Below are 13950 nucleotides of genomic sequence, written 5' to 3'. Positions count from 1 at the left end.
CTGCACTTCCAAAGCAAGCCACTGAGGCAAAGAGGAAAAAAAAAAGGAATCTGTTTCGGTCTCAAATCGCTGCCTCTTTCAGACCAAAGCAGATGGGGCTGCCTAATTTAGCCAGATATTTTGCTTCAAGTTTCCACTGAATTTGCCAGTGTAGACCGGGCCAGAGTGCACGGAAGCTGATGTCCTTGTCTCTGCGTAGCTCTAATTGTGCAGCCTACTTCTGTGTCTCGTGAAGCGTGGGCTCCTCCTGTCCAGGTTTCCGTATTTTTAGTGCCAGCCCGAACATTAATGTTTTGGTCTACTATGGAATCCTTGTTTCTATATTTTTTCTGTGATTGTGTTCAGCAATGTACATTGAGTTTGTGTGTGTGTGTGTGTTTGTTCCATAGCTAAGTGAGCTCATTGTTGGCACCGCGCAGGATTCCGCAGCTTCTGACTTTTATACGCTTTGTCTTCCTGCTCATTTGCTTTCGTCCTGTGTTGAAAAGGCTCCTTTCTTTTTTTCTTTTCCAATCATCCCCTTTCTGTGCTCAATATCGCTCTTGCCTCTGCATCACCTTTCTTCGAGAAAACCCTTCTTACTTTTTAACTCCCACTCGTCCTCTCTCAGATTAAAATGGAACTTATCTCTCATGTCAAATGTTTTATCACATTGTATCAAGTGGCATGAATTAGAATCAAATAATCTTCCTGTGTACATCTTCTAGCATGACCCACATCCACTCAGAATGCCTCATACATGCATAAAGCTCACCAGCAGGTCCTCTCCCTTCTCTGCATGCGTGCCTTTATGAAAGTACCGAGCCTAGAATGTCTGGGCACAACCACCTATCCAATAGGCATTGAAAACAGAGACAGGCAGCACCCTCGGGTCTGCAGTTAGGAGTGGGGACACTCAGCCCATCTCCACTGAATTCAATTCCAAACCACAAATTTTCAAGAAGCCTGTGGATTGTTCTTTTCAATGCCTAGGTTGCCTTTTTTCTTTCCTTTGATCAGTATCTTCTGATTCTCAGTTTTGTGTGGCCCTTGCGTGCGTGTTGCTGTGTGAGTGTGTGTGCGAATAACCTCGTGCTCTCTAAAACTTTAAGACATCTAGTACTGAATTTGATGTTTAATCTGCTGTTTAGCCTGAGGCTTCATTGACAAATAACCTACCCTTCCCTCTTTTTCCTTTTTTAATTAGAAGTACAAGGGGAAAAAAAAATTTTTAAGGTAGCCTTGGTGAAGGTGTCTACTCAGTGGCTTTTTTTTAAGGGAAAGTGCAACTGCATCTTTATTTAAAAACCAAAACTACAGTCTTGACTAGCACAGATGGTAAAACTGGACTTGTCTAACTGTTGAAGAACGCAGGCAAATTCAAGCCCTCTGGCCTTTAATGTGAATTAATAATGAAAAGCAATATTACTAAGAATATGTTTTTCAGAAAGCAAATTACATTTAGGGTCATTCAAAAATTCACAACTATTGCCAGTCCCTTGTTGAATTGCACTGACCAGCATAAAACGGCATCAGTGACATTGTGAGAACCCCACAACTTAGGCTTATATTATCCCAATTGTGTTTTGCTAAGGGAGTCGTCGTTACACTTCCCTATCTGATTTTAAAGACTTAACCATTACAATCATTCAGCGAACATCACTTCCCCCCCCATGGAAAAAAATTTTTCAGTAGCTTATTTAGAGATAATGAATTTCTTTGCCATTTACTTTCTTACTTTCCAAATAACCTGCTCCCCTAATTTACAGAATATTGGTGCTAGGCAACCTAACTGATGTAGTGCAAAAAAAGTTATTGAATCTGTCATGGATTTAAAACATTTGTCATTTGAAAAACCCAGAGCTTCTCAAAGAGCTTCATTACCATTCAGTCTCAGTAATTTAATTCAGTACTTACTGTTTTTCTATAATCTAGCAGCAAAACATCAGATTACCAACATGTTTGATTATTTTCGGCTTCTGTTTCCTCAAGCATGGTGTTTATTTCCTTGCGTATATACTCTGCAGGCTCTTGTGTCCACCAAGCTAAACAAGGGAATAGAAATATTAAGGCAGAAGGGTCTGCGAAACCTGCCACCCTAAATTTCTTGCTACAATGAACTTGTTCTTTAAACACCATTCCTTAATGATAGTGGTCCTGGGGCAGGTTTCTAAACAATTGGCAGAAATCTATTGAGAAAAACTTGTTGATCTGAGAGGTTTCTCTTCCAAATTGTTGCATTTTGATAAATGGCAAAAATGAATAATAGAAAATTAGCATTTTGAATGAGGAAAAATATATATCTCTCTGAGATTGTTTGCTGTTTGGGGGTTGTTGATTCTGACTGTTGTGTTATTCTCTGGTTTTCGATTCCTGCTGGCGTCTGTCATTCAGAGGCATGTTATCAGAGTTCCTGTTGTGTTTTTAGCTGTGTTTCAAAGTCTCAGTTTTATTTACCTGATAAATCCTTTAAATTCTTGCTATTTAGTATTGTTCCCTTTTCTTTTGCCTTTTTGAGTGTGCCTTGTAGAAAAGGCTGGATGGCATTAGAGTGAGTTTATACCTGAGAATATTTGGACTAATAGCTGGTCATTTAATGAGTGCATCTTCCGTTTCAACCGGGCCCCTATCTTGGTGCCCTCTCTGAGCTGGTTTTCTCTCTGCCTCGTCATTGTACTTTTGGCTGGAATCAGGTGCTTGTGGGAGATTATCGGCATAGCATTTGGGGATCTATATTTAATGTTCTGCATTTTTATCTATTTTATTATGTAACTTAAGAGCAGCTTTCCAAATTCATCTTCACCAAATTTTTTTTTTCCAAACAAGCATTCTCTAGGTTTATTGAAGAAATACAGTCAGACATAACGTTGCCTAACCAGGTCTTTTTGATACAGTGAAAGTTTCCCTGTTTATTAACATAATTGATTTCCATAGTCCTTCTATAAAATATTATCAACTTTTTTGGTAATGCACCTAAGAAAAAGCTAACCAGTCCAAAATTAAGTGCCAATTGGAAAAGATTCCTCCAACTGCTTCCCATAGTATTTCAGATATGCAGCTGTGCGTTTTTTCATCCGCATTTTTGTAATTTTTTCTTAAAAATGACATGCAATTGTAAACTAGTTTCAGTTGCTGCAAAATACCAGTTTACAATATTTTGAAACAAAAGATTCAGAGATTTAAAGCTAGAGAGTATTACAATATGGACAAAACAATGAATTTAAATTTTATTAAAGATGCTGAATGTTTAAAAGAGAATCAGATTGGTGTCAGACTCAAGTGGAAGCTTGGCCTCCTTGAAAATTATTACTGACTTTTAAAGAAAATATAAAACATGGATATGAAATAATCTCCATATTCCTAAAGTAGCAGCTGAGCAGGAACGCAGAAACCCAAGAAATAACTCGAAGACGGTGATTTAAAGCTTGAGTGTCCATAAATCATGCAGATGGCTTTTCCCCCCTTCTCTGGTGATTAATTCAACATCTTCCCCAAAACAAAAACATGCTTTTTGAAATTAGAGATCAGATCATCAAGAGAAGCACCTAAGATTTCAAAGTCTAAACAAAAATTAATTTATTTTCTTTCCTCCTTGTACTTCTTGAAGACACAGACTGAGAAGAAAATCGGGATTAAAAGAGATGTGCTTAGGGTGAATTCATCTGCTTAAACCTCACAGGCTCGGAGATGAGTGATTAAAAAGCCATCTCGAACTTGGATGGAATCCACATCAGTGGTAATGCCACATCCGCACTGGCTTTCTTCAGGCCCCCGTGTCATTGTGAACCAGGCCCAGGAAACATTGGACTGGAGATGATACATGGATTATATAGGTCAATTATACACTTAATCTGCCTTCTGGAGGATTAAGTATTTGCAGATTGACTCTGCATTTGGCTTCTCCGTGGCAGTTATCAGATCAAGAATGGGCCCCCTTACCAAACCACCTCGTAAGCACTTAATCAGTCAGTGCGGGCAGGTTCGGATGAGGCTGCTGCTCCGTGTTCTCTGCCTTGCACAGTTTTTAATTTGCTGTTCCATTATCAAATCATATATTTGTCCACTTTATATGTCAGCACAATAATTGAGTGTGAATATTTCCCTTTAAAGGGGTAATTTGAAAAATGAAACCTCTGCCTTTTAAAATATATTTGCTGTATTTATGTATGAAACCACAGATAACCTTATTTTAATAACCGTATTAAATTACAAAAGCACCATACACGTGAACATATATCAGTCAAAATAGGACTCATCCTTCTTGTAGACTGAAGAACAGTCTACAAGGAAAGCATTGTTATTATGTTATATCTGTAAGGTATATATATCACCAGTGTCCAGGTGAGGGGAACTCTTCCCAAAAGTACGAAGTGGGGAGAGGGGAACAAGATTCACCACAATAATAGGTTGCAGTTCTAGGGGGGGCTGATTAAAGAAAATGAAGGCGTATGGCATTCTAGACCCTGAGAGAGTGAGTTATCTCCTCTATAAGCAATAAGCAGGTTTGACTGCCCCGAATGGGAGCTTCTGTGTAGTGATCGTGGGCCTTGCTTCTGGAGCCTTCAGACTTCACCCCTGATCCTTACAAGCTGGGTGACTTTGGACAAGGTATTTAATCTCTCAGAGCCTCAGCTGATTCATCTGGGTAACAGAGATGATAATAAGCAGAACCTCACCGTGGAGTTGTGATGAGGGTGAAATGCCGAGTGCAAGTGCAAGCATCTGGCTCTGAGGAAGCGTTTGGTAAGTGTTAGCCACCACCACCATCATCATCACATCATCATCATCATCACTGAAATGGACATGCTTTTCCCAGATCTCTTTTTTCTTGTTAAACAAAATTCCACATCCGTGCTAAGGTGCTGTAAGAGTCTCGCTGTCACTTTAAGACGTTAACCCCAAGCTTGCTTAGAATTACAGCAGCCTGGTACCCTTTTCGTTTTTGTAAAACATAGTTCTGAAATAGCAATGGTCAGAACTGGGGCTTTGAAGTAAGTCGGACAGGAGTAGGAATCCTGGTTTTGCCACTTCTGAGCTATGTAACTTCAGGTGAATTCTTTAGCCTCTCTGAGCCTCGATTTCCCCATCTGTAAGGAAACTGGCCTCTTACAGTGGTTGTAAGGACTAAATAGCATAATGACTGTAGACTGGCATAGTTAAAAATTCAACAGGTCTTTTATTATCATCATCATCACCTCGTAGAACTATTTGTTCCTCCAAGTGATTTTGAAATAACCTAGCCCTACTCCCTCAACAGAATTGTGATGCGTTGGCAAATAAATCAGAATGGACCTTCTAAACTTGAGAGGCTTTTCGGAGGGTAAGGAAGGGATAGTTAATACCTTTTATTATTACAAATGTAGTATATGTACATTGTAGACATTTAGAAAACACAGCTAAGCAAAAATAGGAAAATGCTATGTTCCCAGTGCCCAGAGATTATTCCTTGAGTGTTTATTTTTTTGGATCTTTTTCTATGTGCTTATATACATTATGTACTTTTTACCAAAATAAGTAAGCAAAAAATTGCTTTTTTAAGTTAATGATTTTCATTTTCCCTGTCAATAAATGTTTGTCCAATACACTGTCCATATTCAAAATTCCCCACTTGTCCCCAAAATATTCTTTATAGCTGGTTTGTGCAAACGAGGATCCGATGCATAGCCACACATTGCATCTGGCTGAGATGCAGTTTAAGTTTCTTTTTACCAGCACTGGCCCTTTTTTCACGATCCTGACTTGTTAAAGGGACCGCCGTGCCAATTGTTCTGCAGACTGGAGGAGTTTATTACTATCTAAACATAGAACTGATTTGGGGTGGAAAAAAAAATTCTAGCTGAATTCAACCAAGTAGTTCTTTTAGACATAATTAGTAGTACAGCATAATTCAACCAGAGTTTTTTAAAGCTGTTCTCTGTATGTAAGGAGAATTTCTGAAGCTAGTTTAAAAAAAAAAAAAAAAAAATCTAAACAGCAAGGAATCCACAGAGACCAGGGTACAAGTTGGCCATGTGAAGAGCTACAAGGATTTTATTTCATGTAAAAATGCACAGATATCTGAGCTGGATGGGTAAATCTGAGGTCCATGGTCCAGTATTTCTTATATCACTGTAACTGCTTTAGTGAAATCTTGGACTACACACCAAATCTTGTCATATGCACCCCTAGACCATTAAGAAGGTTCCTTTGTTAATTCTACTAGGATTTTCCCTGAGGTTATCAGTCTGAAATTAAGCCCTTCAAATCAGTCTGAAGCTGAGCTTTCAATACTCCTCAGATCAAATTTTAATTGAACTATGACCTCGTCCCTATCATACTCAATTATAGGGTAAAGAGCATGTCCTCCAGTCAACTAGGAGATCCTGTGTGATTATGTATATTGGAACAGGAAAACAAGTCCAAAATGTACTAGGAAAGGTAGTTAAGAAAGAAGAGACAGTTGATTTTTCCACCTAATTTTGAATTCCAAAGTGAATTCTGGCCGTTAAACCACGTCCTGGGCCATGCATTAGAATTGTAGAGGAGGGTCATTTCCCAAGAGTACAGAAACTGAACACAGAATCAGAGGGAAATGAGAAGTGGAAGGCCTATCCCTCTCACCTTGATTTGTGACATTTTAATGTATATATATATATATATACTGTTACCAGATACACACACGCACATGTACACATATGATTGGGGTTTGGGTTCTTGGAAGCAAACTTCAGACTCAAGAACTTTCCAAGCTTGAATTATAAAACAATCCAAGTTCATCTTCCTGACTTTTATCCTCCAGTGATCCTCAAAGACCCAATGTCTTCATGATTTCCCTACTTCCCACCACCCCAATCTGCTTCTAGCAGATTTGCTCTTTCCTCCCCTATTAAGGTAAAGAAGACTTAGCGCTGCCCTTGTTGGGAGATTTGCAATTTTAACAAAATATTTAGTCCAAAGGATAAGACACTAATCATAGAAGTTTTTGATCTTTGACGTGACAGAAAGCCAGCTCTATTAGGATGGGAGGGGATGGAAAGGAGAGTGTTTTGATGCCTCTGATGCCCTATTGCAATGAATCTCATATTCAAATATGAATCTTCTCTTCCCCCATGGCCTTCGCAATAGCAAATAAATGATAACAATTAATTACTTTGCTTCTGGAGTCTTAGGTATAGAAACACATTTCTATTCCACGTGGACATGGCAATGCTTCTCTCCATGCCTGGGTGGTTCCAGCAATCCTGCATACAGAAAAGATAAGGGGGCATTAATAGATTTGGATTCTTTGGATTAATTGTGTCAAATGGGTTATTACTATCCAAAAGGAATTGTTTATTTTCTGTTAGCATCATCCTTACAGATTTGTATTTCAGTGGCATGTCTTCAAGTAGTTCTTTTCTAGTCTAGCTGCTTTCTTCTGAAGCCATTCATAGATATAGGTCTCGTTTTCTTTCAGGCAAACCTTATGTAAAACCAGTCTTGAATTTTCTCTGGTGCTTGTGTGCAATGAAGAGTTTTGCTGAGTGTCTTTATCAGAACAGCTTTCTGTATTCTAGGAGACATTTGGCGAATACAGTTAATTTGCTTTCTTTTCCAGTGGAGAATGTTCCAATAATCATTCTAAGAAGCTAGGCTGATTGCTCTGTTATATTAAGGTCACAAGTATCCTTGCTGACATGACCCACACAATACTTTTGTGTCTTAGGAAAGGTTTTTTTTTTCTTGTGGCAGACTTATGGCATGCAGGCAGTGACAGTCTCTTACACACACCATACCTGTGCACACATGCGTGCACACACACACAAACACACTGAGTAGCCAAGGCACATTTTGTGGAACAAATATTATCACATTGCATTGCAAGATACAAGACGTACTAAGTCCTCAAATTTAGTACATCCTGGCAGAGAGAGGCTGCCAGGCTCTGTAGAGGCTACTATCAAAAGATTTCACTGTGTATCCATACCTAGAGTCATAGTCACTTGCTCTAATATTTTTTTAATGAATGAATTTAAAATGTCATCTACGTTCTTATTATTCAAAATGTGGTCCATGGACCCTCAGCATCAGCCTCACTTAGGAGTTTGTAAGAGGTGTAGAATCTCAGCCCTAAACCCCAGCCCAAATAAGTCCGAATCTGTATTTTAATAAGATCCTCTGTTGATTCAAATGCACATTAAAGTTTGAGAAGTCCTGGGTAAGATCAGTTACTTTCATACTTATTTGCCCACAACTCACAGTAAGAAACAAATTTTGCTTTGCAACCCATTATGTGTGTACACACACCTACATGTGAAACAAAAGTTTATAAAACAATATTTACCCTCTATGTGATGCAGTCTGATATTTTTTATTCTATCTTTCAAAAATGGTGGTGACCAATAAGATGATTTCATCCCACACTAATAGGTCACAACCCTCGGTTTTATTTATTTATTTATTTATTTATTTATTTATTTATTTATTTATTTAATTTTTTGTTTACTGTGGTAACATTGGTTTATAACATTGTATAAATTTCAGGTGTACATCATTATATTTCTATTTCTGTATGGATTACATCATGTTCTCATGTTCACCACCCAAATACTAGTTACAATCCATCACCACACACATGTGCCTAATTATCTGCTTCGCCCTCCTCCCTCTCCCCTTCCCCTCTGGTAACCACCAATCCAATCTCTGTCTCTATGTGTTTTTTTGTTGTTGTTATTATCTACTACTTAATGAGTGAGAGCATATGGTATTTGACCTTCTCCCTCTGACTTATTTCACTTTGCATAATACCCTCAATGTCCATCCATGTTGTCACAAATGCCTGGATTTCATCGTTTCTTATGGCTGAGTAGTATTCCATTGTGTATATATACCACAGCTTCTTTATCCATTCGTCCCTTGATGGGCACTTAGGTTGCTTCCAAGTCTTGGCTATTGTGAATAACGCTGCAATGAACACAGGGGTGCATGTATCATTACGCATTGGTGTTTTCAAGTTCTTTGGATAAATACCCAGCAGTGGAATAGCCGGATCATATGGTAGTTCTATCCTTGATTTTTTGAGGAATCGCCATACTGTTTTCCATAGTGGCTGCACCAGTTTGCACTCCCACCAGCAGTGTATGAGAGTTCCCTTCTCTCTACATCCTCTCCAACACCTGTTTCCTGTCTTATTAATTATAGCCATTCTGACGGGCGTTAGGTGATATCTCATTGTAGTTTTGATTTGCATTTACCTGATAATTAATGATGTTGAACATCTTTTCATGTGCCTGTTGGCCATCTATACATCTTCTTTGGAGAAATATCTGTTCAGGTCTTTAGCCCATTTTTTAATTGGGTTATTAGTTTTTTTGTTTTTGAGATGCATGTGTTCTTTATATATTTTGGAGATTAAGCCCTTATCAGATGTATGGTTTGCAAATATCTTCTCCCACTTGTTAAGTTGTCTTTTTGTTTTGTTGATGGTTTCCTGTGCTGTGCAGAAGCTTTTTAGCTTGACATTGTCCCATTTGTTTATTTTTTCTATTGTTTCCCTTGCCTGGTCTGACATGGTGCTTGAAAATATGCACAACCCTCAGTTTTAAAAGCACAGCTAGAGCAAAGTTTCTCATTCTGAGCACTATGGCCATTTTGAGCCAGGTAATTGAGCCAGGTAGGATACTAGCCTGTGTAGTGAAGGACGTTAAGCAGCATCCCTGGCTTCTACCCACTAGATGCCAGTAGCAACCCCCTCTCAGTTGTACGGACCAAAAATGTCTCTAGACATGGCCTAGTGTCCCCTGGGCAGAGGGGGACAAAATCGCTGATCTAGATGAACCAGAAAAGAGGTTAATGCCAGATGTGTACAAGGGAGGCCTACCTCTCTGCATGTCAGATGTCCCTCTGCCACCACCACCACACACATGTGATGAGTATGCTGTAGCAACAACAACAAATTGTCCATTTTTCACCCCGGCAGTTAGCTTGGGAGCTATGCCAGTCTCAGAAGTAGATTATGTTTAGGAGGCGTCATGTAACAAGAAAAGCTTGTGAGACATCCAAGACTCTTCACCCCTCTCACTGGACCTCCCCAGAATAGTCCCACTCAGAGCCAAGAGAAGGATCTGGAGCGGGATATTAGATCAGCAATACGCATTCCAGCTTTGGCCTCCCTCAGTTGCTTTTCTTTTCTTTTTATAATTCTACCCGGACTTTGGTAAAAAAAAAAAAAAAAAAAAAAGTCATTGCTTCCTCCAGGTGGCTACAAGTTATTTTTGTATGTCGAAAAACCTGAAAAGAGGGCTCAAGTTGAATACCTCATTCATTCTAAATTCCCAATTCAGAAGAGAATAGTTAACAGCCTCCTCTTCTGTTAAACTCCTGCCGAGTTGACTAAAAATCCAGTTAATGGAGTCTAGTGATTGGCCTCCAGTATGAGTATTCCCACATCAGAAGGCTTACAGTGACGGTGTCACTTGCCATATTGGGTTGCCTTGACTGCCTTTGGCAGAATTTTTCACTCCGACCATCCCTGGACTAATGCCAGTTTATAGCAACAAATCTCCAGGTCTTGCCCAGGATGGGGGTATTATTAATTACCAGATCTGCATGCTAACCGGGATATAAAAGCCCCTCTCATTTTTTTGTATAAAAAGGAATTTTTTGAAAAGAACAAATAATATGTAAAGTAAGCAAAGCTAAATTCATGAGTTTTCTTGCGACATTCTTTACATCACTTTTTGAGGAAGAGAATTATCACTCCCTTTTGTTCAGAAAATTCATTATTTGGCCTAGGAAACCATCCTGTGAAAGAGAAAAGACCCAGTCGCTAGGTGCCTCCCTAGTTTTGGAAGCACTAGGTCAGTGTTTCTCACAAGGGACATTCAGCAATGTCCACAGACATTGTGGACAATTTTTGGTTGTCATAAATGGGAGGGTGCTATTAGCATCTAGTGGATGAGGCCAGGGATGCTGCTAAACATCCTGCAATACACAGGACAGCCCCCCAACAAAGAATTATGCAGCTTGAAATGTCAATAGTGTGGAGGTCAAAAACAACCCTTTGTCTTTAATGGTACAGGCTATTTGAGTTTAAATTTTGGTATAAATCTTGAGCATTATCTGTGGATAATTTTCTCACCAAGGGATTCCAATGACTGTCTCTAAAGAAGTCTCTCCTTGGCAAACATCTCAGAAACTAGTCTCAAAAATCATTTTAATACACTTCATCCAAAAACGTCTTTTTAGGGTCTAAAAAATTAAAACCAAGGAATCATTAACATTTACCTTTCTCAGCTTGAACTTAACACTCACGCATGTGTATTTCCCATGGAGCTTCAGTACTTCAACGAAAACTCTGATCTTGTCAGTTAGATGAATCACAACAGCTTCCTTCTACTAGAAAGTGCCTCTTAAAGTTTTTAAGGGACTGGCTCCTTTACATCAAGCAGACATTAAGAGAATAGGCTTTACCGTAAGACATCCCCCAGTTCAATTTCAGGGTCTGCTACTTACTAGCTGTGTGACTTTTGGTAACTTGCTTAACCTCACTAAGCCTCAATTTCCTCCTCTGTAAAAATGGAAGTAGAAACACTACATAGCTGTTTGGATTAGAAGGACTAAACGAGGCAATGCCTGTAAAGCATAAACCACGATGCTTGGCACATAGAAATTATTCCACAAGTGTCTCTTCTTCTTGTCATCTCTATCAGTGGTGGTAGTAATGTAAAAACTAACACACACCCTTGCCTAATGCTAAGGTAGGCTTTGCAGCAGAGAGAAGAAAAGTAGTGATACATTCCATGCCAACAGGCGTTTTAAAAGCCAGAGATGAACTGGTCAGAGAACATGATGGCAAGTAGCAAAGAGCCCAGTTGTGCTGCAGGATCCCTAATGAAGATCTGTTATAAAGTAGAACAAGATCCCAATGGGAAGGAGCCTCCAAGCTGGTGCCCCAGAGGAGCCAGCACTGGGCTGGATCTACAGATGTCTAGGATTTGAGGAGGAGAAAGAGAGAGGATTCTGTGCTCAGGCACTAAGCAAGGAGACGTTATTGCTTCCTCTGGGAGCATCCCTGACTCACCAAGATCACGTCTTCATTAGCCTCAGCAGAACTTCTCGTTGGAGAGGTCCCTCCAGAATTTAGATAAGGGATCACTTCACCCAGGTTGTGATGACTCCAATCTACGCATCTGGATATTTGCTTTGTAGGCATTAGCTGCTCCATAACCTTAAGGGCTAAATTCTTTTTATATTAATATGTGTTGTTTTTGTCTTTTAATGTGTGCTTCTTAACCAGGGGTGTGCATCAGAATTACTTACGTATATTTTTATTTTAAAAACGTACTCATCTTAGCTGTATACCAAAAATTCTGAGTCAGTAGATCTAAGGTAGGGCTCAGGCATCTGTCTTTTTAAGCAAGTCCAAGGGTTTAATCTGTTTGGGAACCATTAATTTAGAGTATTGATTCTTCACTGTGGGTGATTTTGTCACCTAGGGTTTATTTGGAAATGTCTGGAGACATTTTGATGGTCACAACTCGAGTAGGGGGTGGATGCTACTGACGTCTAATGGCTAGATAGTAAACATTCTACACTGCACAGGACAAAGAATTATCTGGCCTCAAATGTCAATAGTGATAAGACTGATGAATCTTATCATTGATAAGATTGATTGATTTAGAGCATAAAAGATTCTGAAAGACATGTTGAGTTATTTTTATTAATACCTTTCTTACTTTGTGTCCTAAAGAACAACTTCATTATCTTTTTATTTTTATTTCTATAGTGACAGTATGAAGATATAGGAGAAGGTACTACCGTATTATTTCCATTTTTAAGACAAGAACCTAAGGCCCAGAAAGAACTTACCCAGGACTCTGAGGCCCCACAGGCGCCATCTCCTAAAATTATGGTTTTTCCATCCCCCCTCTGAGAGCAGTGATCTGGTCTATCTTTTCCACCACTGTATCCCTAGTGTCTGGCATATATCAGCCCTCAATAACTATTTGTTAAACAGGTCTTGATGAATCCTTAGCCCTCTCATATTATCTCGTGTACCTTGTCGAGGATATTTTCTATTTCCAATTCTAACTCGAAAATAGTAATTAAAGCCTCTAAATATCTGAGTATGAATTTTTGCAATTGTCACCTGATTTTTTTGAAAGCCTGGAATGTATAGTACTCTGGTCAATTTAATGGGGGACGAATTGTTTTGGCCCAGTTGACTTTCCGGTTAATTTGAAGATTTATTGGAAAACCTTGTCTGTTTCAATTCCTACTTTTGAAACGATTTCTAAAATGTCTTAGTTCTGTTTTCTGCCTTACTGAGCCTATGAAACAGAATCTAAGTCTCAGGTCAAGATTTTTCAGGACTCTAGCTTTACCCTGCTTAACCCCAACTATCACTCTCCAGTCATGAAGATGTAAAGAGTGAATTATCAAGGATTGCACCACTAATAAGTTCCCAGACTCCAAACACAGTGTTCTTTCTGCCATACCCTGTGCCTCAGGAAGACGGGGCTGAAATGTTTATTAGCCCAAAGTACAAAGACAAATGCAAACAGGGAGAAAGATTCCAATTAATTGAGGATTTTCATAAATGGCTATTTAATAATAACAACGATAGCTTGTTTAGTGTTTCTTTTATGTATATTTTCCTGACTGTACATTGGAGATAATAGCATTATCTTGTTAAAGGTGTTATTTCTTTTAAATCCTCTTAGCAGCCCTAGGAGGTAGGTACCTAATGATTCCCATTGTTTAGCTATGGAGACTGATAAGAGCCAATATTTATTGGGTACTATCTATGTACCAGGTACTGTTCTAGGCATTAAATGTAATAATTCCTATAATTCTCATAACCTCCTTGTGAGGTAGGTTTTTACAGATAAAGATGTTGGGTGCCTGAGAGGTAAATTAACTTCACTAAACTCATAAGCCTGGGAAGTGATCAGTCTTATATCAAACTCCTTTCTTTCTGATGCAGAGCGGCCACAGAACCATAATGTCTTA

At 39.0% G+C, this 13950-nt stretch overlaps 1 protein-coding gene across 4 annotated transcripts in view; it reads left to right on the top strand.

Annotated features, from left to right (window-relative positions):
- The window catches only part of CADPS (calcium dependent secretion activator), a 437514-nt gene that overhangs the window by 400691 nt on the left and 22873 nt on the right, over positions 1–13950 (top strand). The window lies entirely within an intron of this gene.

The sequence above is a fragment of the Ceratotherium simum genome, chromosome 5 (assembly GCF_057802395.1).
Source record: "Ceratotherium simum simum isolate JZ-2026a chromosome 5, ASM5780239v1, whole genome shotgun sequence".
Classification (NCBI taxonomy): domain Eukaryota; kingdom Metazoa; phylum Chordata; class Mammalia; order Perissodactyla; family Rhinocerotidae; genus Ceratotherium; species Ceratotherium simum.
This window is presented reverse-complemented; position numbering and strand designations above follow the sequence as displayed.